This window comes from Eleutherodactylus coqui, unplaced genomic scaffold, assembly GCF_035609145.1.
Source record: "Eleutherodactylus coqui strain aEleCoq1 unplaced genomic scaffold, aEleCoq1.hap1 HAP1_SCAFFOLD_72, whole genome shotgun sequence".
NCBI classification, from domain to species: domain Eukaryota; kingdom Metazoa; phylum Chordata; class Amphibia; order Anura; family Eleutherodactylidae; genus Eleutherodactylus; species Eleutherodactylus coqui.
This window is the reverse complement of record NW_027101776.1, coordinates 623,980-650,588: the sequence shown is the minus strand read 5'-3', so window position 1 is coordinate 650,588 and position 26,609 is coordinate 623,980. Positions and strand designations below refer to the sequence as shown.

At 50.6% G+C, this 26,609-nt stretch overlaps 4 pseudogenes; all 4 read left to right on the top strand.

Annotated features, from left to right (window-relative positions):
- The first annotated feature begins 4,971 nt into the window (after positions 1 to 4,971).
- LOC136591264 (U2 spliceosomal RNA) lies at positions 4,972 to 5,099 on the top strand (annotated as a pseudogene).
- Positions 5,100 to 10,843: 5,744 nt separating this feature from the next.
- On the top strand, positions 10,844 to 10,971 carry LOC136591263 (U2 spliceosomal RNA; annotated as a pseudogene).
- A 5,744-nt stretch (positions 10,972 to 16,715) lies between these two features.
- LOC136591261 (U2 spliceosomal RNA) lies at positions 16,716 to 16,843 on the top strand (annotated as a pseudogene).
- Positions 16,844 to 22,585: 5,742 nt separating this feature from the next.
- LOC136591260 (U2 spliceosomal RNA) lies at positions 22,586 to 22,713 on the top strand (annotated as a pseudogene).
- The last annotated feature ends 3,896 nt before the right edge of the window (positions 22,714 to 26,609 follow it).

Sequence of the window (26,609 nt, the reverse complement as noted above, 5' to 3'; positions counted from 1 at the left end):
CCGATCACCAAATTCCCCTCTCGAATTTTAGCCACTTCGGAAAGAACATGTTTGAAGAATTTGGCCCTGCCTTTTAAATGGGAAGCAGACATTTACTAGAGTGTAGGTGGTGGCGTTAATTACGCAGACTAATATTAGAAATCGCCCGCCTGGGTCCACGTATACGTTTTTTTGGGAAAATGTAACGTTCCGGCTAATGGCTATCATTACGCCTTTCTTTTTTTTCCCTTCATTTGATGCCAGGAAAATGTTTGGAAATTTAGGGTGGTTGCAGGGGGGGTGTTTATCTCTCAGGAAGTGTGTCTCTTGGGCGAGGAAGATGTCTGAGTGGGACTTAAGAGCCTGTCTCCAAAGCATGCTACGTTTATAGGGGCTGTTCAGGCCTTTTACATTTAGGGATGTGATGCTAATGGGCATAACTGGTAGGTGGTTTATACGCTGGGGAGTCGTTGTGTTTTTTCATATTAAGTATGGTGGGGGGGGGGGGGTAGGGAAGTGGCCTCCTACTGAACCTTTTATAACTATATTTGACATAAGGAAAAAAAACATCATTAACAGTTAACAAAATCAAAATATTGTTCATCCAGCGCCTATCTGCACTGGATGAATGAACCTTAGGTAGGGGTGGCATTTTAAACCATCCACTTTAGGCTCCGTAAAGGAGAAATATAACTATGGGTTCAAGACCCTTTACAACATCAATTTATGCGTGTCTGCCATGCTTATCTGATGTTTTCCAGTCTTGTTCGATTCTTGTAGGAGATTCTACCGCCGTCCTCAGAGGCTTCTGAAGGATAGGGATCCCCCATTGTTTCAGGAACGAGACGCCTTCTTCTGGCGAGGTGGCAACCTGGATGGTTCCATTTTTTGAGATCAGTAGTTTGGTTGGGAATCCCCATCTATACTTGATGTGCGCCTCTCGTAGTGCTGCTGTAACTTCTGTAAACTTTCTCCGAGACTGCAGAGTGGCGGCTGAAAGATCTGGAAATATTTGTATGTCTTCATATGGAGTCGGTAGTGTGCCTCTACGCCTTCCAACTGCCAAGACTTCCTCTTTTATTTTATGGAAGTGTATTCTTGCTAAGATTTCTCTGGGGGCTGACTCAGGGACAGAGCGTGCTTTTGGAATTCTGTGGGCTCTGTCAACTGCATATTCGATCTCGGGAAGGTCCGGGAGGAGCGTTTGGAGTAATTTGAGTATATATTGTGGAATGTCAGGGGGGGTCACAGTCTCTGGAACTCCCCTAAATTTGAGATTGTTTCTTCTGGATCGGTCTTCCAAGTCTATGACCTTCTCTCTCAAATATGCGACTTCTTCCATACTGCCATGCGCATCTACCAACTCGTTGTGGGCTTTGGTAAATTCTCCCATTTTCCGTTCAAGGTGGTCAGTTCTGGTAGCTAGGTGGTCGATGTTAGATTGTAATTGACCAGAGAGGCTCTGTATATCTTTAGAAATGTCCTTTTGCAGCGAGATTAGCATAGTCTTCAGAGCGTTTATAGTTAAGGGGCTTTCAGAGTCGGGATAAGCTTGGAGATTGTTGATAGGATCTGTCTGCGGGGGAGTTTCTTGTGGATTGTTATTTTGGCTCTTTTTTGCCGCCGGTCCTTTTGGGGAGGGGGAGGCTGGTAGGGGGTCCTGAACATTCCTTTTCCCTCCGCTTCCAGGGGAGGTGTTGGGATTGGCTGGGGTAGGCGGGAGAGATCCTGTGGAGGAGTATGGAGACAGAGCCGCAGGGCTGTGGGTGTTGGGTATTTCTTCGGTTACGGGGATGTTTGAATGAGATGTGGCGGGTTTGTTTTTGTTGCTCTGTGTGCCAGGCGGGAAGTACTCTGAGAGTCTCCTGGGGGCCGTTGCTTTAATACGTCGCTTAACCATCCTGAATAGTTAATTCTTGGATATGCGCTGTGGATTGGTCGCTATTTGTTGTATAGTGGTCTACTGGGTGGCGTATTCTTTATGGAGGCGTTGGAAGGCGTAGTTGTTTGTTAAAAGTTCCTTTAGAAGCTCATTGATGTTGAGTGGTCCTGTTATGTGTTGCTGAGGAGCCTCATGTGGCGGGTGGAGTTAGAACATAGAGTCCTGCTATTCCATCTTGAGTGCCTTAGGTAGCGCTCCTGTAGAGTTTTGAAGATTTGTTAAGTGTGGCTTTGCCTGATAAGAGTCCTTTCTTTTTTTAGAACTATCAGTATTTGCTGAGAAGAAAGTGTTTGGGATTGAGGAGTCCGCTGGGTCGCACCGGGAATTTGATATTTGCGTCTGCGAGGCGCGCGATGTATTGCTTCCTTGGGTGTTGCGGGGGCTGGGACTTGCTTCCAGGCTATTTTGTAATGCTGAGGAGGCTATATAGTGTTTTTCTGTCAGTACCCTTTGGCACAGGGTCTGTCTTTGTGGGTTGCTGACAGTTTCTATATAGCAGTCTGGCTATGCAGATATTCCTCCACAGATCACTTGGCAGTAAGGTGGGGAGGTATTCTCCTTGTAGTTAACTGTGGGTCCCTCTTCTCAACACACTTAGGCCTCATGTCCACGGGGAAAATCAGATCCGCTGCAGATTCTCCATGTAGAATCTGCAGCGGGTCCCTCCTGCCCCGCGGACATGAGCGCTGAAAATGGGAATAAATGAGAATAAACTCACCTCCCATCCGCTCCGTTTCTTCTCTTCGCGGCGGCGTCATCTTCTCTCGTCGCGGCCGGATCTTCATTCTTCGGCTCGGCGGATGTGCATGATGACGTCGGTGACGTGCCTCGCGCATGCGCCGGGCCGAAGCAAAATGATCCGGCCGCGACTGAGAGAAGATGGCGCGGCGCCGAAGAGAAGAACCGGAGCGTGTAAGTAAAATATGATTTTTGTGTCCCGCGGATCCGGACGGCTTCCATAGGCTTCAATAGAAGCCCGCGGGAGACCCGCATGAAAATGGAGCATGGTCCAGATTTTTTTCATGCTCCATTTTTTTTAAAATCACTTTTATTGACGATCCGCGGGTATTTATCTACCCGCGGGTGGTCAATGCATCCCTATGGGGTGCGGATCCGCGCGCGGGAGAAGAGTTAAAATCCGCTGCGGATTTTAATTCTTATTTTCCCCGTGGACATGAGGCCTTAGGCCTCCTTCCCACGAACGGATTTACGCCGCGTAAATCCGCGGCAAAAATCCGCTGCGTTGCCCCATGCTATTAGGTTCTATTGAACCTAATAGCACAATGCACACGATGCGTAATTCCACCGCGGAATTACGCACCGTGAAATCTCCCGTTGTCACCCGCAGCATGTTCTATTTGCTGCGGGTGTACGCGCTGACGGCTTCCGTTCACGCTATCTCCCGCTGCAACCAGCGGAAGATAGCGTGAAAAAACGCTTCCCCACCTACCGTCGCTCGTCATATGACGCGGCCGGCGCGTCACGTGACACGGCCGGCCGCGTCATGTGACGCGGTGGGCGTGTCACATGACGCGACGGCGGTGTGCAGGGAAGTGTCTTCACGCGATCTTCCACTGGTAAGTATGGGGTCTCTGGGGGGCGCCGTGACGGGCTTCACTGCGTAATATTACGCGGCGGAGCCCGTCACGCTCGTGGGAAGGAGGCCTTAGGGGCCTCGTTGCTCTTTCTAATGGGCAAGGATTGGCTTTGTTTAGTGCTTTGAGAAAGGGATGAGAAGAGGTTCAGGTCCTGGTTATCTCTGTTTTGGCCACTAGATGGTGCTGTGGTGCATTGATATTTGAATTGCACTACACTTTAATGGAGCCTGCTGTCGGTCTGAGAGCTCCGGGGAGAGGACCTCCGTTCCCCCGCTGCACGTCAGAAATAGTGAGTACTGCTTTAAACTTTGCCTGGTGTTGATGTGCTGGGAGGATCACAGTATCCTCTCTTTTTTACTTTTCTGCTCTGGTCTGGCTAGTATGCCAAGCAGCCTGCTCGACTCAGGGGGGAGGGGGGGCGAGATGGCCGCTGCCTCACAGGGAGCTAGAGACTAGGTGCAGATCTTCCGGTGTGCCCGCCCGTGCTGATTGTCGGCTCTGGGGAGCAGGAGGGGGAAAACCACCAGCGTGGGGATTAGTCCAGCGGGGGATCACCCTGATGATTGTATGTGCCGCCGAGTTGCAGGTTGGTGGCCACGGCGGTATATTCAGAGGGAGGGAGCCGCGGCTGTGTATTTGCAAGGCGCTGCGGTGAGAGCGCGGGCACTGAGGGTGACAGAGCCTCCCCTCCAAGTCGGCAGGGGTTACCTTGTGCCATAGTCCTCTGCTTGGGGCTCCGTGAGCGGTCCTCGCCGGGTGTTTCTGAGCGCGGTACTTGTCGGGTTAGGGCGCGGGCCGCTGTGCAGGGCCGCGGCTCTTCGGCTTCTTTTTGGCGGCTGGAGATCACCAGGTGAGCCTTGTCCGGGCCGGTTGTGGGTTCTGGTGGGTCCCCAGGTGCTGTGCTCTTGTCTGCCTCTGTTTGGGTCACTGATTTGACCCAGAAAAGGGCTGAAAAGGGAGATTCTGTGGAGGAGCAAAACAGCGTGCGACCTCTCTCCTTGCTTGCTAAGCCACGCCCCGGGCCATAGTGTTTTTACGTCCTCCTGAAGTGGGCTTTATTCTCTGAGGAAGTAAAAACATGTGTCCTGCAGAGACTAAAGCCCCTCGGGCTCTGGACGTGACAGCTCCATGCTGTCGGTGTCCGCAGCATGGAGCTGTCATCCCGGGCTGTTCGGACCCGCCCACCCCCGACATTGCGATCGGCGCTATGCAATGGATATGGATGCATTAGACACCTGCAGGTAGTAAAATACCTGCGGATGTCATTTTTCCCTGCAGGCGCGGGTCCCGCGTGCAGGAAAAAATCCGGACATGCTCCATTCAGGCGCGGGTCTCCCGCGGGGACGGCTCACCCTGGTTGAGAAGGTGTTGGGCGGGGCTATGCAAAGGTCTTCCGGCTCCCTCAGTGCATTGTGGGTGTGCCCGGAGTGCTGGCTGAGCGTGTTGCATCTGATACGTCCCCTATCTGGGGATCATATATTAAATGGATTTTTAGAACAGGGAGCTGGAAAAAGTGCTTGCTCTGTCCACTCCGCACATTGACCTGGTATTGCAGTACCTCCAGTACTGGTGCACCCCCTTTCCTACAGCAGTTTCCAAAAGCGGGAAAAAAAACTGATGAGCAAGAGGTGCAGCACAGCTGCGGCTGCTAACAACCAAGCACTTAGATTTAGGCCTCATGTCCACGTGATACATGGCGGAAGTATCGCATGATACTTGTGCGACGGCTCGTGTTTTTGCGTGATGTCCTGTAGTTTTTATTTGTACCATTTTGGAGTTTATAAGACTTTATCGCTGTTTATTATAACTTTTTTTGGAGATAGGAATCGGTTACGTGCACACTTCCCATAGACTTGTACAGGGACCCTTGGTGCGCAAATGTGCACAAAAATAGAGCATGGTGAGGTTTTGCACGCATGCGAAATGTGTGAGTAAAGAGAATTCTGAAGGCATCCATTGAAACAAATATGTTTGTGTGAAGCGGCCCTTACTGTACTTTTGTTAGCACGAATCAAGCACATTTGCAAGCGCAAAAAAACACGCAACCATGCCGCCATTTATTGAAATGGGCTCTCTTGGAGCGTTAAGGATATGGGGGCGTGGTCAGACCATGATATTGTTCCAATATCCGCCTGTAAAACCCCCTCGAGGCCTGCCCACGGCAGCAGGAACATATCTATCCTAGAATAAGATGCATGTGGCGCGGAGAGAAACGTGTAGTCCCTCTACGATCCATGCATGCACCTCCACACGTCGTATAATTCTTCTGAGTGTATGATTGGGACAATGGGTGACATGCCCCTGCCGCTCGCGGTGGAGTCCAAGGTAGGGTCCACCACTGAGTTTAGATCTCCTCCGATCACCAAATTCCCCTCTCGAATTTTAGCCACTTCGGAAAGAACATGTTTGAAGAATTTGGCCCTGCCTTTTAAATGGGAAGTAGACATTTACTAGAGTGTAGGTGGTGGCGTTAATTACGCAGACTAATATTAGAAATCGCCCGCCTGGGTCCACGTATACGTTTTTTTGGGAAAATGTAACGTTCCGGCTAATGGCTATCATTACGCCTTTCTTTTTTTTCCCTTCATTTGATGCCAGGAAAATGTTTGGAAATTTAGGGTGGTTGCAGGGGGGGTGTTTATCTCTCAGGAAGTGTGTCTCTTGGGCGAGGAAGATGTCTGAGTGGGACTTAAGAGCCTGTCTCCAAAGCATGCTACGTTTATAGGGGCTGTTCAGGCCTTTTACATTTAGGGATGTGATGCTAATGGGCATAACTGGTAGGTGGTTTATACGCTGGGGAGTCGTTGTGTTTTTTCATATTAAGTATGGTGGGGGGGGGGGGGTAGGGAAGTGGCCTCCTACTGAACCTTTTATAACTATATTTGACATAAGGAAAAAAAACATCATTAACAGTTAACAAAATCAAAATATTGTTCATCCAGCGCCTATCTGCACTGGATGAATGAACCTTAGGTAGGGGTGGCATTTTAAACCATCCACTTTAGGCTCCGTAAAGGAGAAATATAACTATGGGTTCAAGACCCTTTACAACATCAATTTATGCGTGTCTGCCATGCTTATCTGATGTTTTCCAGTCTTGTTCGATTCTTGTAGGAGATTCTACCGCCGTCCTCAGAGGCTTCTGAAGGATAGGGATCCCCCATTGTTTCAGGAACGAGACGCCTTCTTCTGGCGAGGTGGCAACCTGGATGGTTCCATTTTTTGAGATCAGTAGTTTGGTTGGGAATCCCCATCTATACTTGATGTGCGCCTCTCGTAGTGCTGCTGTAACTTCTGTAAACTTTCTCCGAGACTGCAGAGTGGCGGCTGAAAGATCTGGAAATATTTGTATGTCTTCATATGGAGTCGGTAGTGTGCCTCTACGCCTTCCAACTGCCAAGACTTCCTCTTTTATTTTATGGAAGTGTATTCTTGCTAAGATTTCTCTGGGGGCTGACTCAGGGACAGAGCGTGCTTTTGGAATTCTGTGGGCTCTGTCAACTGCATATTCGATCTCGGGAAGGTCCGGGAGGAGCGTTTGGAGTAATTTGAGTATATATTGTGGAATGTCAGGGGGGGTCACAGTCTCTGGAACTCCCCTAAATTTGAGATTGTTTCTTCTGGATCGGTCTTCCAAGTCTATGACCTTCTCTCTCAAATATGCGACTTCTTCCATACTGCCATGCGCATCTACCAACTCGTTGTGGGCTTTGGTAAATTCTCCCATTTTCCGTTCAAGGTGGTCAGTTCTGGTAGCTAGGTGGTCGATGTTAGATTGTAATTGACCAGAGAGGCTCTGTATATCTTTAGAAATGTCCTTTTGCAGCGAGATTAGCATAGTCTTCAGAGCGTTTATAGTTAAGGGGCTTTCAGAGTCGGGATAAGCTTGGAGATTGTTGATAGGATCTGTCTGCGGGGGAGTTTCTTGTGGATTGTTATTTTGGCTCTTTTTTGCCGCCGGTCCTTTTGGGGAGGGGGAGGCTGGTAGGGGGTCCTGAACATTCCTTTTCCCTCCGCTTCCAGGGGAGGTGTTGGGATTGGCTGGGGTAGGCGGGAGAGATCCTGTGGAGGAGTATGGAGACAGAGCCGCAGGGCTGTGGGTGTTGGGTATTTCTTCAGTTACGGGGATGTTTGAATGAGATGTGGCGGGTTTGTTTTTGTTGCTCTGTGTGCCAGGCGGGAAGTACTCTGAGAGTCTCCTGGGGGCCGTTGCTTTAATACGTCGCTTAACCATCCTGAATAGTTAATTCTTGGATATGCGCTGTGGATTGGTCGCTATTTGTTGTATAGTGGTCTACTGGGTGGCGTATTCTTTATGGAGGCGTTGGAAGGCGTAGTTGTTTGTTAAAAGTTCCTTTAGAAGCTCATTGATGTTGAGTGGTCCTGTTATGTGTTGCTGAGGAGCCTCATGTGGCGGGTGGAGTTAGAACATAGAGTCCTGCTATTCCATCTTGAGTGCCTTAGGTAGCGCTCCTGTAGAGTTTTGAAGATTTGTTAAGTGTGGCTTTGCCTGATAAGAGTCCTTTCTTTTTTTAGAACTATCAGTATTTGCTGAGAAGAAAGTGTTTGGGATTGAGGAGTCCGCTGGGTCGCACCGGGAATTTGATATTTGCGTCTGCGAGGCGCGCGATGTATTGCTTCCTTGGGTGTTGCGGGGGCTGGGACTTGCTTCCAGGCTATTGTAATGCTGAGGAGGCTATATAGTGTTTTTCTGTCAGTACCCTTTGGCACAGGGTCTGTCTTTGTGGGTTGCTGACAGTTTCTATATAGCAGTCTGGCTATGCAGATATTCCTCCACAGATCACTTGGCAGTAAGGTGGGGAGGTATTCTCCTTGTAGTTAACTGTGGGTCCCTCTTCTCAACACACTTAGGCCTCATGTCCACGGGGAAAATCAGATCCGCTGCAGATTCTCCATGTAGAATCTGCAGCGGGTCCCTCCTGCCCCGCGGACATGAGCGCTGAAAATGGGAATAAATGAGAATAAACTCACCTCCCATCCGCTCCGTTTCTTCTCTTCGCGGCGGCGTCATCTTCTCTCGTCGCGGCCGGATCTTCATTCTTCGGCTCGGCGGATGTGCATGATGACGTCGGTGACGTGCCTCGCGCATGCGCCGGGCCGAAGCAAAATGATCCGGCCGCGACTGAGAGAAGATGGCGCGGCGCCGAAGAGAAGAACCGGAGCGTGTAAGTAAAATATGATTTTTGTGTCCCGCGGATCCGGACGGCTTCCATAGGCTTCAATAGAAGCCCGCGGGAGACCCGCATGAAAATGGAGCATGGTCCAGATTTTTTTCATGCTCCATTTTTTTTAAAATCACTTTTATTGACGATCCGCGGGTATTTATCTACCCGCGGGTGGTCAATGCATCCCTATGGGGTGCGGATCCGCGCGCGGGAGAAGAGTTAAAATCCGCTGCGGATTTTAATTCTTATTTTCCCCGTGGACATGAGGCCTTAGGCCTCCTTCCCACGAACGGATTTACGCCGCGTAAATCCGCGGCAAAAATCCGCTGCGTTGCCCCATGCTATTAGGTTCTATTGAACCTAATAGCACAATGCACACGATGCGTAATTCCACCGCGGAATTACGCACCGTGAAATCTCCCGTTGTCACCCGCAGCATGTTCTATTTGCTGCGGGTGTACGCGCTGACGGCTTCCGTTCACGCTATCTCCCGCTGCAACCAGCGGAAGATAGCGTGAAAAAACGCTTCCCCACCTACCGTCGCTCGTCATATGACGCGGCCGGCGCGTCACGTGACACGGCCGGCCGCGTCATGTGACGCGGTGGGCGTGTCACATGACGCGACGGCGGTGTGCAGGGAAGTGTCTTCACGCGATCTTCCACTGGTAAGTATGGGGTCTCTGGGGGGCGCCGTGACGGGCTTCACTGCGTAATATTACGCGGCGGAGCCCGTCACGCTCGTGGGAAGGAGGCCTTAGGGGCCTCGTTGCTCTTTCTAATGGGCAAGGATTGGCTTTGTTTAGTGCTTTGAGAAAGGGATGAGAAGAGGTTCAGGTCCTGGTTATCTCTGTTTTGGCCACTAGATGGTGCTGTGGTGCATTGATATTTGAATTGCACTACACTTTAATGGAGCCTGCTGTCGGTCTGAGAGCTCCGGGGAGAGGACCTCCGTTCCCCCGCTGCACGTCAGAAATAGTGAGTACTGCTTTAAACTTTGCCTGGTGTTGATGTGCTGGGAGGATCACAGTATCCTCTCTTTTTTACTTTTCTGCTCTGGTCTGGCTAGTATGCCAAGCAGCCTGCTCGACTCAGGGGGGAGGGGGGGCGAGATGGCCGCTGCCTCACAGGGAGCTAGAGACTAGGTGCAGATCTTCCGGTGTGCCCGCCCGTGCTGATTGTCGGCTCTGGGGAGCAGGAGGGGGAAAACCACCAGCGTGGGGATTAGTCCAGCGGGGGATCACCCTGATGATTGTATGTGCCGCCGAGTTGCAGGTTGGTGGCCACGGCGGTATATTCAGAGGGAGGGAGCCGCGGCTGTGTATTTGCAAGGCGCTGCGGTGAGAGCGCGGGCACTGAGGGTGACAGAGCCTCCCCTCCAAGTCGGCAGGGGTTACCTTGTGCCATAGTCCTCTGCTTGGGGCTCCGTGAGCGGTCCTCGCCGGGTGTTTCTGAGCGCGGTACTTGTCGGGTTAGGGCGCGGGCCGCTGTGCAGGGCCGCGGCTCTTCGGCTTCTTTTTGGCGGCTGGAGATCACCAGGTGAGCCTTGTCCGGGCCGGTTGTGGGTTCTGGTGGGTCCCCAGGTGCTGTGCTCTTGTCTGCCTCTGTTTGGGTCACTGATTTGACCCAGAAAAGGGCTGAAAAGGGAGATTCTGTGGAGGAGCAAAACAGCGTGCGACCTCTCTCCTTGCTTGCTAAGCCACGCCCCGGGCCATAGTGTTTTTACGTCCTCCTGAAGTGGGCTTTATTCTCTGAGGAAGTAAAAACATGTGTCCTGCAGAGACTAAAGCCCCTCGGGCTCTGGACGTGACAGCTCCATGCTGTCGGTGTCCGCAGCATGGAGCTGTCATCCCGGGCTGTTCGGACCCGCCCACCCCCGACATTGCGATCGGCGCTATGCAATGGATATGGATGCATTAGACACCTGCAGGTAGTAAAATACCTGCGGATGTCATTTTTCCCTGCAGGCGCGGGTCCCGCGTGCAGGAAAAAATCCGGACATGCTCCATTCAGGCGCGGGTCTCCCGCGGGGACGGCTCACCCTGGTTGAGAAGGTGTTGGGCGGGGCTGTGCAAAGGTCTTCCGGCTCCCTCAGTGCATTGTGGGTGTGCCCGGAGTGCTGGCTGAGCGTGTTGCATCTGATACGTCCCCTATCTGGGGATCATATATTAAATGGATTTTTAGAACAGGGAGCTGGAAAAAGTGCTTGCTCTGTCCACTCCGCACATTGACCTGGTATTGCAGTACCTCCAGTACTGGTGCACCCCCTTTCCTACAGCAGTTTCCAAAAGCGGGAAAAAAAACTGATGAGCAAGAGGTGCAGCACAGCTGCAGCTGCTAACAACCAAGCACTTAGATTTAGGCCTCATGTCCACGTGATACATGGCGGAAGTATCGCATGATACTTGTGCGACGGCTCGTGTTTTTGCGTGATGTCCTGTAGTTTTTATTTGTACCATTTTGGAGTTTATAAGACTTTATCGCTGTTTATTATAACTTTTTTTGGAGATAGGAATCGGTTACGTGCACACTTCCCATAGACTTGTACAGGGACCCTTGGTGCGCAAATGTGCACAAAAATAGAGCATGGTGAGGTTTTGCACGCATGCGAAATGTGTGAGTAAAGAGAATTCTGAAGGCATCCATTGAAACAAATATGTTTGTGTGAAGCGGCCCTTACTGTACTTTTGTTAGCACGAATCAAGCACATTTGCAAGCGCAAAAAAACACGCAACCATGCCGCCATTTATTGAAATGGGCTCTCTTGGAGCGTTAAGGATATGGGGGCGTGGTCAGACCATGATATTGTTCCAATATCCGCCTGTAAAACCCCCTCGAGGCCTGCCCACGGCAGCAGGAACATATCTATCCTAGAATAAGATGCATGTGGCGCGGAGAGAAACGTGTAGTCCCTCTACGATCCATGCATGCACCTCCACACGTCGTATAATTCTTCTGAGTGTATGATTGGGACAATGGGTGACATGCCCCTGCCGCTCGCGGTGGAGTCCAAGGTAGGGTCCACCACTGAGTTTAGATCTCCTCCGATCACCAAATTCCCCTCTCGAATTTTAGCCACTTCGGAAAGAACATGTTTGAAGAATTTGGCCCTGCCTTTTAAATGGGAAGTAGACATTTACTAGAGTGTAGGTGGTGGCGTTAATTACGCAGACTAATATTAGAAATCGCCCGCCTGGGTCCACGTATACGTTTTTTTGGGAAAATGTAACGTTCCGGCTAATGGCTATCATTACGCCTTTCTTTTTTTTCCCTTCATTTGATGCCAGGAAAATGTTTGGAAATTTAGGGTGGTTGCAGGGGGGGTGTTTATCTCTCAGGAAGTGTGTCTCTTGGGCGAGGAAGATGTCTGAGTGGGACTTAAGAGCCTGTCTCCAAAGCATGCTACGTTTATAGGGGCTGTTCAGGCCTTTTACATTTAGGGATGTGATGCTAATGGGCATAACTGGTAGGTGGTTTATACGCTGGGGAGTCGTTGTGTTTTTTCATATTAAGTATGGTGGGGGGGGGGGTAGGGAAGTGGCCTCCTACTGAACCTTTTATAACTATATTTGACATAAGGAAAAAAAACATCATTAACAGTTAACAAAATCAAAATATTGTTCATCCAGCGCCTATCTGCACTGGATGAATGAACCTTAGGTAGGGGTGGCATTTTAAACCATCCACTTTAGGCTCCGTAAAGGAGAAATATAACTATGGGTTCAAGACCCTTTACAACATCAATTTATGCGTGTCTGCCATGCTTATCTGATGTTTTCCAGTCTTGTTCGATTCTTGTAGGAGATTCTACCGCCGTCCTCAGAGGCTTCTGAAGGATAGGGATCCCCCATTGTTTCAGGAACGAGACGCCTTCTTCTGGCGAGGTGGCAACCTGGATGGTTCCATTTTTTGAGATCAGTAGTTTGGTTGGGAATCCCCATCTATACTTGATGTGCGCCTCTCGTAGTGCTGCTGTAACTTCTGTAAACTTTCTCCGAGACTGCAGAGTGGCGGCTGAAAGATCTGGAAATATTTGTATGTCTTCATATGGAGTCGGTAGTGTGCCTCTACGCCTTCCAACTGCCAAGACTTCCTCTTTTATTTTATGGAAGTGTATTCTTGCTAAGATTTCTCTGGGGGCTGACTCAGGGACAGAGCGTGCTTTTGGAATTCTGTGGGCTCTGTCAACTGCATATTCGATCTCGGGAAGGTCCGGGAGGAGCGTTTGGAGTAATTTGAGTATATATTGTGGAATGTCAGGGGGGGTCACAGTCTCTGGAACTCCCCTAAATTTGAGATTGTTTCTTCTGGATCGGTCTTCCAAGTCTATGACCTTCTCTCTCAAATATGCGACTTCTTCCATACTGCCATGCGCATCTACCAACTCGTTGTGGGCTTTGGTAAATTCTCCCATTTTCCGTTCAAGGTGGTCAGTTCTGGTAGCTAGGTGGTCGATGTTAGATTGTAATTGACCAGAGAGGCTCTGTATATCTTTAGAAATGTCCTTTTGCAGCGAGATTAGCATAGTCTTCAGAGCGTTTATAGTTAAGGGGCTTTCAGAGTCGGGATAAGCTTGGAGATTGTTGATAGGATCTGTCTGCGGGGGAGTTTCTTGTGGATTGTTATTTTGGCTCTTTTTTGCCGCCGGTCCTTTTGGGGAGGGGGAGGCTGGTAGGGGGTCCTGAACATTCCTTTTCCCTCCGCTTCCAGGGGAGGTGTTGGGATTGGCTGGGGTAGGCGGGAGAGATCCTGTGGAGGAGTATGGAGACAGAGCCGCAGGGCTGTGGGTGTTGGGTATTTCTTCGGTTACGGGGATGTTTGAATGAGATGTGGCGGGTTTGTTTTTGTTGCTCTGTGTGCCAGGCGGGAAGTACTCTGAGAGTCTCCTGGGGGCCGTTGCTTTAATACGTCGCTTAACCATCCTGAATAGTTAATTCTTGGATATGCGCTGTGGATTGGTCGCTATTTGTTGTATAGTGGTCTACTGGGTGGCGTATTCTTTATGGAGGCGTTGGAAGGCGTAGTTGTTTGTTAAAAGTTCCTTTAGAAGCTCATTGATGTTGAGTGGTCCTGTTATGTGTTGCTGAGGAGCCTCATGTGGCGGGTGGAGTTAGAACATAGAGTCCTGCTATTCCATCTTGAGTGCCTTAGGTAGCGCTCCTGTAGAGTTTTGAAGATTTGTTAAGTGTGGCTTTGCCTGATAAGAGTCCTTTCTTTTTTTAGAACTATCAGTATTTGCTGAGAAGAAAGTGTTTGGGATTGAGGAGTCCGCTGGGTCGCACCGGGAATTTGATATTTGCGTCTGCGAGGCGCGCGATGTATTGCTTCCTTGGGTGTTGCGGGGCTGGGACTTGCTTCCAGGCTATTTTGTAATGCTGAGGAGGCTATATAGTGTTTTTCTGTCAGTACCCTTTGGCACAGGGTCTGTCTTTGTGGGTTGCTGACAGTTTCTATATAGCAGTCTGGCTATGCAGATATTCCTCCACAGATCACTTGGCAGTAAGGTGGGGAGGTATTCTCCTTGTAGTTAACTGTGGGTCCCTCTTCTCAACACACTTAGGCCTCATGTCCACGGGGAAAATCAGATCCGCTGCAGATTCTCCATGTAGAATCTGCAGCGGGTCCCTCCTGCCCCGCGGACATGAGCGCTGAAAATGGGAATAAATGAGAATAAACTCACCTCCCATCCGCTCCGTTTCTTCTCTTCGCGGCGGCGTCATCTTCTCTCGTCGCGGCCGGATCTTCATTCTTCGGCTCGGCGGATGTGCATGATGACGTCGGTGACGTGCCTCGCGCATGCGCCGGGCCGAAGCAAAATGATCCGGCCGCGACTGAGAGAAGATGGCGCGGCGCCGAAGAGAAGAACCGGAGCGTGTAAGTAAAATATGATTTTTGTGTCCCGCGGATCCGGACGGCTTCCATAGGCTTCAATAGAAGCCCGCGGGAGACCCGCATGAAAATGGAGCATGGTCCAGATTTTTTTCATGCTCCATTTTTTTTAAAATCACTTTTATTGACGATCCGCGGGTATTTATCTACCCGCGGGTGGTCAATGCATCCCTATGGGGTGCGGATCCGCGCGCGGGAGAAGAGTTAAAATCCGCTGCGGATTTTAATTCTTATTTTCCCCGTGGACATGAGGCCTTAGGCCTCCTTCCCACGAACGGATTTACGCCGCGTAAATCCGCGGCAAAAATCCGCTGCGTTGCCCCATGCTATTAGGTTCTATTGAACCTAATAGCACAATGCACACGATGCGTAATTCCACCGCGGAATTACGCACCGTGAAATCTCCCGTTGTCACCCGCAGCATGTTCTATTTGCTGCGGGTGTACGCGCTGACGGCTTCCGTTCACGCTATCTCCCGCTGCAACCAGCGGAAGATAGCGTGAAAAAACGCTTCCCCACCTACCGTCGCTCGTCATATGACGCGGCCGGCGCGTCACGTGACACGGCCGGCCGCGTCATGTGACGCGGTGGGCGTGTCACATGACGCGACGGCGGTGTGCAGGGAAGTGTCTTCACGCGATCTTCCACTGGTAAGTATGGGGTCTCTGGGGGGCGCCGTGACGGGCTTCACTGCGTAATATTACGCGGCGGAGCCCGTCACGCTCGTGGGAAGGAGGCCTTAGGGGCCTCGTTGCTCTTTCTAATGGGCAAGGATTGGCTTTGTTTAGTGCTTTGAGAAAGGGATGAGAAGAGGTTCAGGTCCTGGTTATCTCTGTTTTGGCCACTAGATGGTGCTGTGGTGCATTGATATTTGAATTGCACTACACTTTAATGGAGCCTGCTGTCGGTCTGAGAGCTCCGGGGAGAGGACCTCCGTTCCCCCGCTGCACGTCAGAAATAGTGAGTACTGCTTTAAACTTTGCCTGGTGTTGATGTGCTGGGAGGATCACAGTATCCTCTCTTTTTTACTTTTCTGCTCTGGTCTGGCTAGTATGCCAAGCAGCCTGCTCGACTCAGGGGGGAGGGGGGGGCGAGATGGCCGCTGCCTCACAGGGAGCTAGAGACTAGGTGCAGATCTTCCGGTGTGCCCGCCCGTGCTGATTGTCGGCTCTGGGGAGCAGGAGGGGGAAAACCACCAGCGTGGGGATTAGTCCAGCGGGGGATCACCCTGATGATTGTATGTGCCGCCGAGTTGCAGGTTGGTGGCCACGGCGGTATATTCAGAGGGAGGGAGCCGCGGCTGTGTATTTGCAAGGCGCTGCGGTGAGAGCGCGGGCACTGAGGGTGACAGAGCCTCCCCTCCAAGTCGGCAGGGGTTACCTTGTGCCATAGTCCTCTGCTTGGGGCTCCGTGAGCGGTCCTCGCCGGGTGTTTCTGAGCGCGGTACTTGTCGGGTTAGGGCGCGGGCCGCTGTGCAGGGCCGCGGCTCTTCGGCTTCTTTTTGGCGGCTGGAGATCACCAGGTGAGCCTTGTCCGGGCCGGTTGTGGGTTCTGGTGGGTCCCCAGGTGCTGTGCTCTTGTCTGCCTCTGTTTGGGTCACTGATTTGACCCAGAAAAGGGCTGAAAAGGGAGATTCTGTGGAGGAGCAAAACAGCGTGCGACCTCTCTCCTTGCTTGCTAAGCCACGCCCCGGGCCATAGTGTTTTTACGTCCTCCTGAAGTGGGCTTTATTCTCTGAGGAAGTAAAAACATGTGTCCTGCAGAGACTAAAGCCCCTCGGGCTCTGGACGTGACAGCTCCATGCTGTCGGTGTCCGCAGCATGGAGCTGTCATCCCGGGCTGTTCGGACCCGCCCACCCCCGACATTGCGATCGGCGCTATGCAATGGATATGGATGCATTAGACACCTGCAGGTAGTAAAATACCTGCGGATGTCATTTTTCCCTGCAGGCGCGGGTCCCGCGTGCAGGAAAAAATCCGGACATGCTCCATTCAGGCGCGGGTCTCCCGCGGGGACGGCTCACCCTGGTTGAGAAGGTGTTGGGCGGGGCTATGCAAAGGTCTTCCGGCTCCCTCAGTGCATTGTGGGTGTGCCCGGAGTGCTGGCTGAGCGTGTTGCATCTGATACGTCCCCTATCTGGGGATCATATATTAAATGGATTTTTAGAACAGGGAGCTGGAAAAAGTGCTTGCTCTGTCCACTCCGCACATTGACCTGGTATTGCAGTACCTCCAGTACTGGTGCACCCCCTTTCCTACAGCAGTTTCCAAAAGCGGGAAAAAAAACTGATGAGCAAGAGGTGCAGCACAGCTGCGGCTGCTAACAACCAAGCACTTAGATTTAGGCCTCATGTCCACGTGATACATGGCGGAAGTATCGCATGATACTTGTGCGACGGCTCGTGTTTTTGCGTGATGTCCTGTAGTTTTTATTTGTACCATTTTGGAGTTTATAAGACTTTATCGCTGTTTATTATAACTTTTTTTGGAGATAGGAATCGGTTACGTGCACACTTCCCATAGACTTGTACAGGGACCCTTGGTGCGCAAATGTGCACAAAAATAGAGCATGGTGAGGTTTTGCACGCATGCGAAATGTGTGAGTAAAGAGAATTCTGAAGGCATCCATTGAAACAAATATGTTTGTGTGAAGCGGCCCTTACTGTACTTTTGTTAGCACGAATCAAGCACATTTGCAAGCGCAAAAAAACACGCAACCATGCCGCCATTTATTGAAATGGGCTCTCTTGGAGCGTTAAGGATATGGGGGCGTGGTCAGACCATGATATTGTTCCAATATCCGCCTGTAAAACCCCCTCGAGGCCTGCCCACGGCAGCAGGAACATATCTATCCTAGAATAAGATGCATGTGGCGCGGAGAGAAACGTGTAGTCCCTCTACGATCCATGCATGCACCTCCACACGTCGTATAATTCTTCTGAGTGTATGATTGGGACAATGGGTGACATGCCCCTGCCGCTCGCGGTGGAGTCCAAGGTAGGGTCCACCACTGAGTTTAGATCTCCTCCGATCACCAAATTCCCCTCTCGAATTTTAGCCACTTCGGAAAGAACATGCTTGAAGAATTTGGCCCTGCCTTTTAAATGGGAAGTAGACATTTACTAGAGTGTAGGTGGTGGCGTTAATTACGCAGACTAATATTAGAAATCGCCCGCCTGGGTCCACGTATACGTTTTTTTGGGAAAATGTAACGTTCCGGCTAATGGCTATCATTACGCCTTTCTTTTTTTTCCCTTCATTTGATGCCAGGAAAATGTTTGGAAATTTAGGGTGGTTGCAGGGGGGGTGTTTATCTCTCAGGAAGTGTGTCTCTTGGGCGAGGAAGATGTCTGAGTGGGACTTAAGAGCCTGTCTCCAAAGCATGCTACGTTTATAGGGGCTGTTCAGGCCTTTTACATTTAGGGATGTGATGCTAATGGGCATAACTGGTAGGTGGTTTATACGCTGGGGAGTCGTTGTGTTTTTTCATATTAAGTATGGTGGGGGGGGGGGTAGGGAAGTGGCCTCCTACTGAACCTTTTATAACTATATTTGACATAAGGAAAAAAAACATCATTAACAGTTAACAAAATCAAAATATTGTTCATCCAGCGCCTATCTGCACTGGATGAATGAACCTTAGGTAGGGGTGGCATTTTAAACCATCCACTTTAGGCTCCGTAAAGGAGAAATATAACTATGGGTTCAAGACCCTTTACAACATCAATTTATGCGTGTCTGCCATGCTTATCTGATGTTTTCCAGTCTTGTTCGATTCTTGTAGGAGATTCTACCGCCGTCCTCAGAGGCTTCTGAAGGATAGGGATCCCCCATTGTTTCAGGAACGAGACGCCTTCTTCTGGCGAGGTGGCAACCTGGATGGTTCCATTTTTTGAGATCAGTAGTTTGGTTGGGAATCCCCATCTATACTTGATGTGCGCCTCTCGTAGTGCTGCTGTAACTTCTGTAAACTTTCTCCGAGACTGCAGAGTGGCGGCTGAAAGATCTGGAAATATTTGTATGTCTTCATATGGAGTCGGTAGTGTGCCTCTACGCCTTCCAACTGCCAAGACTTCCTCTTTTATTTTATGGAAGTGTATTCTTGCTAAGATTTCTCTGGGGGCTGACTCAGGGACAGAGCGTGCTTTTGGAATTCTGTGGGCTCTGTCAACTGCATATTCGATCTCGGGAAGGTCCGGGAGGAGCGTTTGGAGTAATTTGAGTATATATTGTGGAATGTCAGGGGGGGTCACAGTCTCTGGAACTCCCCTAAATTTGAGATTGTTTCTTCTGGATCGGTCTTCCAAGTCTATGACCTTCTCTCTCAAATATGCGACTTCTTCCATACTGCCATGCGCATCTACCAACTCGTTGTGGGCTTTGGTAAATTCTCCCATTTTCCGTTCAAGGTGGTCAGTTCTGGTAGCTAGGTGGTCGATGTTAGATTGTAATTGACCAGAGAGGCTCTGTATATCTTTAGAAATGTCCTTTTGCAGCGAGATTAGCATAGTCTTCAGAGCGTTTATAGTTAAGGGGCTTTCAGAGTCGGGATAAGCTTGGAGATTGTTGATAGGATCTGTCTGCGGGGGAGTTTCTTGTGGATTGTTATTTTGGCTCTTTTTTGCCGCCGGTCCTTTTGGGGAGGGGGAGGCTGGTAGGGGGTCCTGAACATTCCTTTTCCCTCCGCTTCCAGGGGAGGTGTTGGGATTGGCTGGGGTAGGCGGGAGAGATCCTGTGGAGGAGTATGGAGACAGAGCCGCAGGGCTGTGGGTGTTGGGTATTTCTTCAGTTACGGGGATGTTTGAATGAGATGTGGCGGGTTTGTTTTTGTTGCTCTGTGTGCCAGGCGGGAAGTACTCTGAGAGTCTCCTGGGGGCCGTTGCTTTAATACGTCGCTTAACCATCCTGAATAGTTAATTCTTGGATATGCGCTGTGGATTGGTCGCTATTTGTTGTATAGTGGTCTACTGGGTGGCGTATTCTTTATGGAGGCGTTGGAAGGCGTAGTTGTTTGTTAAAAGTTCCTTTAGAAGCTCATTGATGTTGAGTGGTCCTGTTATGTGTTGCTGAGGAGCCTCATGTGGCGGGTGGAGTTAGAACATAGAGTCCTGCTATTCCATCTTGAGTGCCTTAGGTAGCGCTCCTGTAGAGTTTTGAAGATTTGTTAAGTGTGGCTTTGCCTGATAAGAGTCCTTTCTTTTTTTAGAACTATCAGTATTTGCTGAGAAGAAAGTGTTTGGGATTGAGGAGTCCGCTGGGTCGCACCGGGAATTTGATATTTGCGTCTGCGAGGCGCGCGATGTATTGCTTCCTTGGGTGTTGCGGGGGCTGGGACTTGCTTCCAGGCTATTGTAATGCTGAGGAGGCTATATAGTGTTTTTCTGTCAGTACCCTTTGGCACAGGGTCTGTCTTTGTGGGTTGCTGACAGTTTCTATATAGCAGTCTGGCTATGCAGATATTCCTCCACAGATCACTTGGCAGTAAGGTGGGGAGGTATTCTCCTTGTAGTTAACTGTGGGTCCCTCTTCTCAACACACTTAGGCCTCATGTCCACGGGGAAAATCAGATCCGCTGCAGATTCTCCATGTAGAATCTGCAGCGGGTCCCTCCTGCCCCGCGGACATGAGCGCTGAAAATGGGAATAAATGAGAATAAACTCACCTCCCATCCGCTCCGTTTCTTCTCTTCGCGGCGGCGTCATCTTCTCTCGTCGCGGCCGGATCTTCATTCTTCGGCTCGGCGGATGTGCATGATGACGTCGGTGACGTGCCTCGCGCATGCGCCGGGCCGAAGCAAAATGATCCGGCCGCGACTGAGAGAAGATGGCGCGGCGCCGAAGAGAAGAACCGGAGCGTGTAAGTAAAATATGATTTTTGTGTCCCGCGGATCCGGACGGCTTCCATAGGCTTCAATAGAAGCCCGCGGGAGACCCGCATGAAAATGGAGCATGGTCCAGATTTTTTTCATGCTCCATTTTTTTTAAAATCACTTTTATTGACGATCCGCGGGTATTTATCTACCCGCGGGTGGTCAATGCATCCCTATGGGGTGCGGATCCGCGCGCGGGAGAAGAGTTAAAATCCGCTGCGGATTTTAATTCTTATTTTCCCCGTGGACATGAGGCCTTAGGCCTCCTTCCCACGAACGGATTTACGCCGCGTAAATCCGCGGCAAAAATCCGCTGCGTTGCCCCATGCTATTAGGTTCTATTGAACCTAATAGCACAATGCACACGATGCGTAATTCCACCGCGGAATTACGCACCGTGAAATCTCCCGTTGTCACCCGCAGCATGTTCTATTTGCTGCGGGTGTACGCGCTGACGGCTTCCGTTCACGCTATCTCCCGCTGCAACCAGCGGAAGATAGCGTGAAAAAACGCTTCCCCACCTACCGTCGCTCGTCATATGACGCGGCCGGCGCGTCACGTGACACGGCCGGCCGCGTCATGTGACGCGGTGGGCGTGTCACATGACGCGACGGCGGTGTGCAGGGAAGTGTCTTCACGCGATCTTCCACTGGTAAGTATGGGGTCTCTGGGGGGCGCCGTGACGGGCTTCACTGCGTAATATTACGCGGCGGAGCCCGTCACGCTCGTGGGAAGGAGGCCTTAGGGGCCTCGTTGCTCTTTCTAATGGGCAAGGATTGGCTTTGTTTAGTGCTTTGAGAAAGGGATGAGAAGAGGTTCAGGTCCTGGTTATCTCTGTTTTGGCCACTAGATGGTGCTGTGGTGCATTGATATTTGAATTGCACTACACTTTAATGGAGCCTGCTGTCGGTCTGAGAGCTCCGGGGAGAGGACCTCCGTTCCCCCGCTGCACGTCAGAAATAGTGAGTACTGCTTTAAACTTTGCCTGGTGTTGATGTGCTGGGAGGATCACAGTATCCTCTCTTTTTTACTTTTCTGCTCTGGTCTGGCTAGTATGCCAAGCAGCCTGCTCGACTCAGGGGGGAGGGGGGGCGAGATGGCCGCTGCCTCACAGGGAGCTAGAGACTAGGTGCAGATCTTCCGGTGTGCCCGCCCGTGCTGATTGTCGGCTCTGGGGAGCAGGAGGGGGAAAACCACCAGCGTGGGGATTAGTCCAGCGGGGGATCACCCTGATGATTGTATGTGCCGCCGAGTTGCAGGTTGGTGGCCACGGCGGTATATTCAGAGGGAGGGAGCCGCGGCTGTGTATTTGCAAGGCGCTGCGGTGAGAGCGCGGGCACTGAGGGTGACAGAGCCTCCCCTCCAAGTCGGCAGGGGTTACCTTGTGCCATAGTCCTCTGCTTGGGGCTCCGTGAGCGGTCCTCGCCGGGTGTTTCTGAGCGCGGTACTTGTCGGGTTAGGGCGCGGGCCGCTGTGCAGGGCCGCGGCTCTTCGGCTTCTTTTTGGCGGCTGGAGATCACCAGGTGAGCCTTGTCCGGGCCGGTTGTGGGTTCTGGTGGGTCCCCAGGTGCTGTGCTCTTGTCTGCCTCTGTTTGGGTCACTGATTTGACCCAGAAAAGGGCTGAAAAGGGAGATTCTGTGGAGGAGCAAAACAGCGTGCGACCTCTCTCCTTGCTTGCTAAGCCACGCCCCGGGCCATAGTGTTTTTACGTCCTCCTGAAGTGGGCTTTATTCTCTGAGGAAGTAAAAACATGTGTCCTGCAGAGACTAAAGCCCCTCGGGCTCTGGACGTGACAGCTCCATGCTGTCGGTGTCCGCAGCATGGAGCTGTCATCCCGGGCTGTTCGGACCCGCCCACCCCCGACATTGCGATCGGCGCTATGCAATGGATATGGATGCATTAGACACCTGCAGGTAGTAAAATACCTGCGGATGTCATTTTTCCCTGCAGGCGCGGGTCCCGCGTGCAGGAAAAAATCCGGACATGCTCCATTCAGGCGCGGGTCTCCCGCGGGGACGGCTCACCCTGGTTGAGAAGGTGTTGGGCGGGGCTGTGCAAAGGTCTTCCGGCTCCCTCAGTGCATTGTGGGTGTGCCCGGAGTGCTGGCTGAGCGTGTTGCATCTGATACGTCCCCTATCTGGGGATCATATATTAAATGGATTTTTAGAACAGGGAGCTGGAAAAAGTGCTTGCTCTGTCCACTCCGCACATTGACCTGGTATTGCAGTACCTCCAGTACTGGTGCACCCCCTTTCCTACAGCAGTTTCCAAAAGCGGGAAAAAAAACTGATGAGCAAGAGGTGCAGCACAGCTGCAGCTGCTAACAACCAAGCACTTAGATTTAGGCCTCATGTCCACGTGATACATGGCGGAAGTATCGCATGATACTTGTGCGACGGCTCGTGTTTTTGCGTGATGTCCTGTAGTTTTTATTTGTACCATTTTGGAGTTTATAAGACTTTATCGCTGTTTATTATAACTTTTTTTGGAGATAGGAATCGGTTACGTGCACACTTCCCATAGACTTGTACAGGGACCCTTGGTGCGCAAATGTGCACAAAAATAGAGCATGGTGAGGTTTTGCACGCATGCGAAATGTGTGAGTAAAGAGAATTCTGAAGGCATCCATTGAAACAAATATGTTTGTGTGAAGCGGCCCTTACTGTACTTTTGTTAGCACGAATCAAGCACATTTGCAAGCGCAAAAAAACACGCAACCATGCCGCCATTTATTGAAATGGGCTCTCTTGGAGCGTTAAGGATATGGGGGCGTGGTCAGACCATGATATTGTTCCAATATCCGCCTGTAAAACCCCCTCGAGGCCTGCCCACGGCAGCAGGAACATATCTATCCTAGAATAAGATGCATGTGGCGCGGAGAGAAACGTGTAGTCCCTCTACGATCCATGCATGCACCTCCACACGTCGTATAATTCTTCTGAGTGTATGATTGGGACAATGGGTGACATGCCCCTGCCGCTCGCGGTGGAGTCCAAGGTAGGGTCCACCACTGAGTTTAGATCTCCTCCGATCACCAAATTCCCCTCTCGAATTTTAGCCACTTCGGAAAGAACATGTTTGAAGAATTTGGCCCTGCCTTTTAAATGGGAAGTAGACATTTACTAGAGTGTAGGTGGTGGCGTTAATTACGCAGACTAATATTAGAAATCGCCCGCCTGGGTCCACGTATACGTTTTTTTGGGAAAATGTAACGTTCCGGCTAATGGCTATCATTACGCCTTTCTTTTTTTTCCCTTCATTTGATGCCAGGAAAATGTTTGGAAATTTAGGGTGGTTGCAGGGGGGGTGTTTATCTCTCAGGAAGTGTGTCTCTTGGGCGAGGAAGATGTCTGAGTGGGACTTAAGAGCCTGTCTCCAAAGCATGCTACGTTTATAGGGGCTGTTCAGGCCTTTTACATTTAGGGATGTGATGCTAATGGGCATAACTGGTAGGTGGTTTATACGCTGGGGAGTCGTTGTGTTTTTTCATATTAAGTATGGTGGGGGGGGGGGGGTAGGGAAGTGGCCTCCTACTGAACCTTTTATAACTATATTTGACATAAGGAAAAAAAACATCATTAACAGTTAACAAAATCAAAATATTGTTCATCCAGCGCCTATCTGCACTGGATGAATGAACCTTAGGTAGGGGTGGCATTTTAAACCATCCACTTTAGGCTCCGTAAAGGAGAAATATAACTATGGGTTCAAGACCCTTTACAACATCAATTTATGCGTGTCTGCCATGCTTATCTGATGTTTTCCAGTCTTGTTCGATTCTTGTAGGAGATTCTACCGCCGTCCTCAGAGGCTTCTGAAGGATAGGGATCCCCCATTGTTTCAGGAACGAGACGCCTTCTTCTGGCGAGGTGGCAACCTGGATGGTTCCATTTTTTGAGATCAGTAGTTTGGTTGGGAATCCCCATCTATACTTGATGTGCGCCTCTCGTAGTGCTGCTGTAACTTCTGTAAACTTTCTCCGAGACTGCAGAGTGGCGGCTGAAAGATCTGGAAATATTTGTATGTCTTCATATGGAGTCGGTAGTGTGCCTCTACGCCTTCCAACTGCCAAGACTTCCTCTTTTATTTTATGGAAGTGTATTCTTGCTAAGATTTCTCTGGGGGCTGACTCAGGGACAGAGCGTGCTTTTGGAATTCTGTGGGCTCTGTCAACTGCATATTCGATCTCGGGAAGGTCCGGGAGGAGCGTTTGGAGTAATTTGAGTATATATTGTGGAATGTCAGGGGGGGTCACAGTCTCTGGAACTCCCCTAAATTTGAGATTGTTTCTTCTGGATCGGTCTTCCAAGTCTATGACCTTCTCTCTCAAATATGCGACTTCTTCCATACTGCCATGCGCATCTACCAACTCGTTGTGGGCTTTGGTAAATTCTCCCATTTTCCGTTCAAGGTGGTCAGTTCTGGTAGCTAGGTGGTCGATGTTAGATTGTAATTGACCAGAGAGGCTCTGTATATCTTTAGAAATGTCCTTTTGCAGCGAGATTAGCATAGTCTTCAGAGCGTTTATAGTTAAGGGGCTTTCAGAGTCGGGATAAGCTTGGAGATTGTTGATAGGATCTGTCTGCGGGGGAGTTTCTTGTGGATTGTTATTTTGGCTCTTTTTTGCCGCCGGTCCTTTTGGGGAGGGGGAGGCTGGTAGGGGGTCCTGAACATTCCTTTTCCCTCCGCTTCCAGGGGAGGTGTTGGGATTGGCTGGGGTAGGCGGGAGAGATCCTGTGGAGGAGTATGGAGACAGAGCCGCAGGGCTGTGGGTGTTGGGTATTTCTTCGGTTACGGGGATGTTTGAATGAGATGTGGCGGGTTTGTTTTTGTTGCTCTGTGTGCCAGGCGGGAAGTACTCTGAGAGTCTCCTGGGGGCCGTTGCTTTAATACGTCGCTTAACCATCCTGAATAGTTAATTCTTGGATATGCGCTGTGGATTGGTCGCTATTTGTTGTATAGTGGTCTACTGGGTGGCGTATTCTTTATGGAGGCGTTGGAAGGCGTAGTTGTTTGTTAAAAGTTCCTTTAGAAGCTCATTGATGTTGAGTGGTCCTGTTATGTGTTGCTGAGGAGCCTCATGTGGCGGGTGGAGTTAGAACATAGAGTCCTGCTATTCCATCTTGAGTGCCTTAGGTAGCGCTCCTGTAGAGTTTTGAAGATTTGTTAAGTGTGGCTTTGCCTGATAAGAGTCCTTTCTTTTTTTAGAACTATCAGTATTTGCTGAGAAGAAAGTGTTTGGGATTGAGGAGTCCGCTGGGTCGCACCGGGAATTTGATATTTGCGTCTGCGAGGCGCGCGATGTATTGCTTCCTTGGGTGTTGCGGGGGCTGGGACTTGCTTCCAGGCTATTTTGTAATGCTGAGGAGGCTATATAGTGTTTTTCTGTCAGTACCCTTTGGCACAGGGTCTGTCTTTGTGGGTTGCTGACAGTTTCTATATAGCAGTCTGGCTATGCAGATATTCCTCCACAGATCACTTGGCAGTAAGGTGGGGAGGTATTCTCCTTGTAGTTAACTGTGGGTCCCTCTTCTCAACACACTTAGGCCTCATGTCCACGGGGAAAATCAGATCCGCTGCAGATTCTCCATGTAGAATCTGCAGCGGGTCCCTCCTGCCCCGCGGACATGAGCGCTGAAAATGGGAATAAATGAGAATAAACTCACCTCCCATCCGCTCCGTTTCTTCTCTTCGCGGCGGCGTCATCTTCTCTCGTCGCGGCCGGATCTTCATTCTTCGGCTCGGCGGATGTGCATGATGACGTCGGTGACGTGCCTCGCGCATGCGCCGGGCCGAAGCAAAATGATCCGGCCGCGACTGAGAGAAGATGGCGCGGCGCCGAAGAGAAGAACCGGAGCGTGTAAGTAAAATATGATTTTTGTGTCCCGCGGATCCGGACGGCTTCCATAGGCTTCAATAGAAGCCCGCGGGAGACCCGCATGAAAATGGAGCATGGTCCAGATTTTTTTCATGCTCCATTTTTTTTAAAATCACTTTTATTGACGATCCGCGGGTATTTATCTACCCGCGGGTGGTCAATGCATCCCTATGGGGTGCGGATCCGCGCGCGGGAGAAGAGTTAAAATCCGCTGCGGATTTTAATTCTTATTTTCCCCGTGGACATGAGGCCTTAGGCCTCCTTCCCACG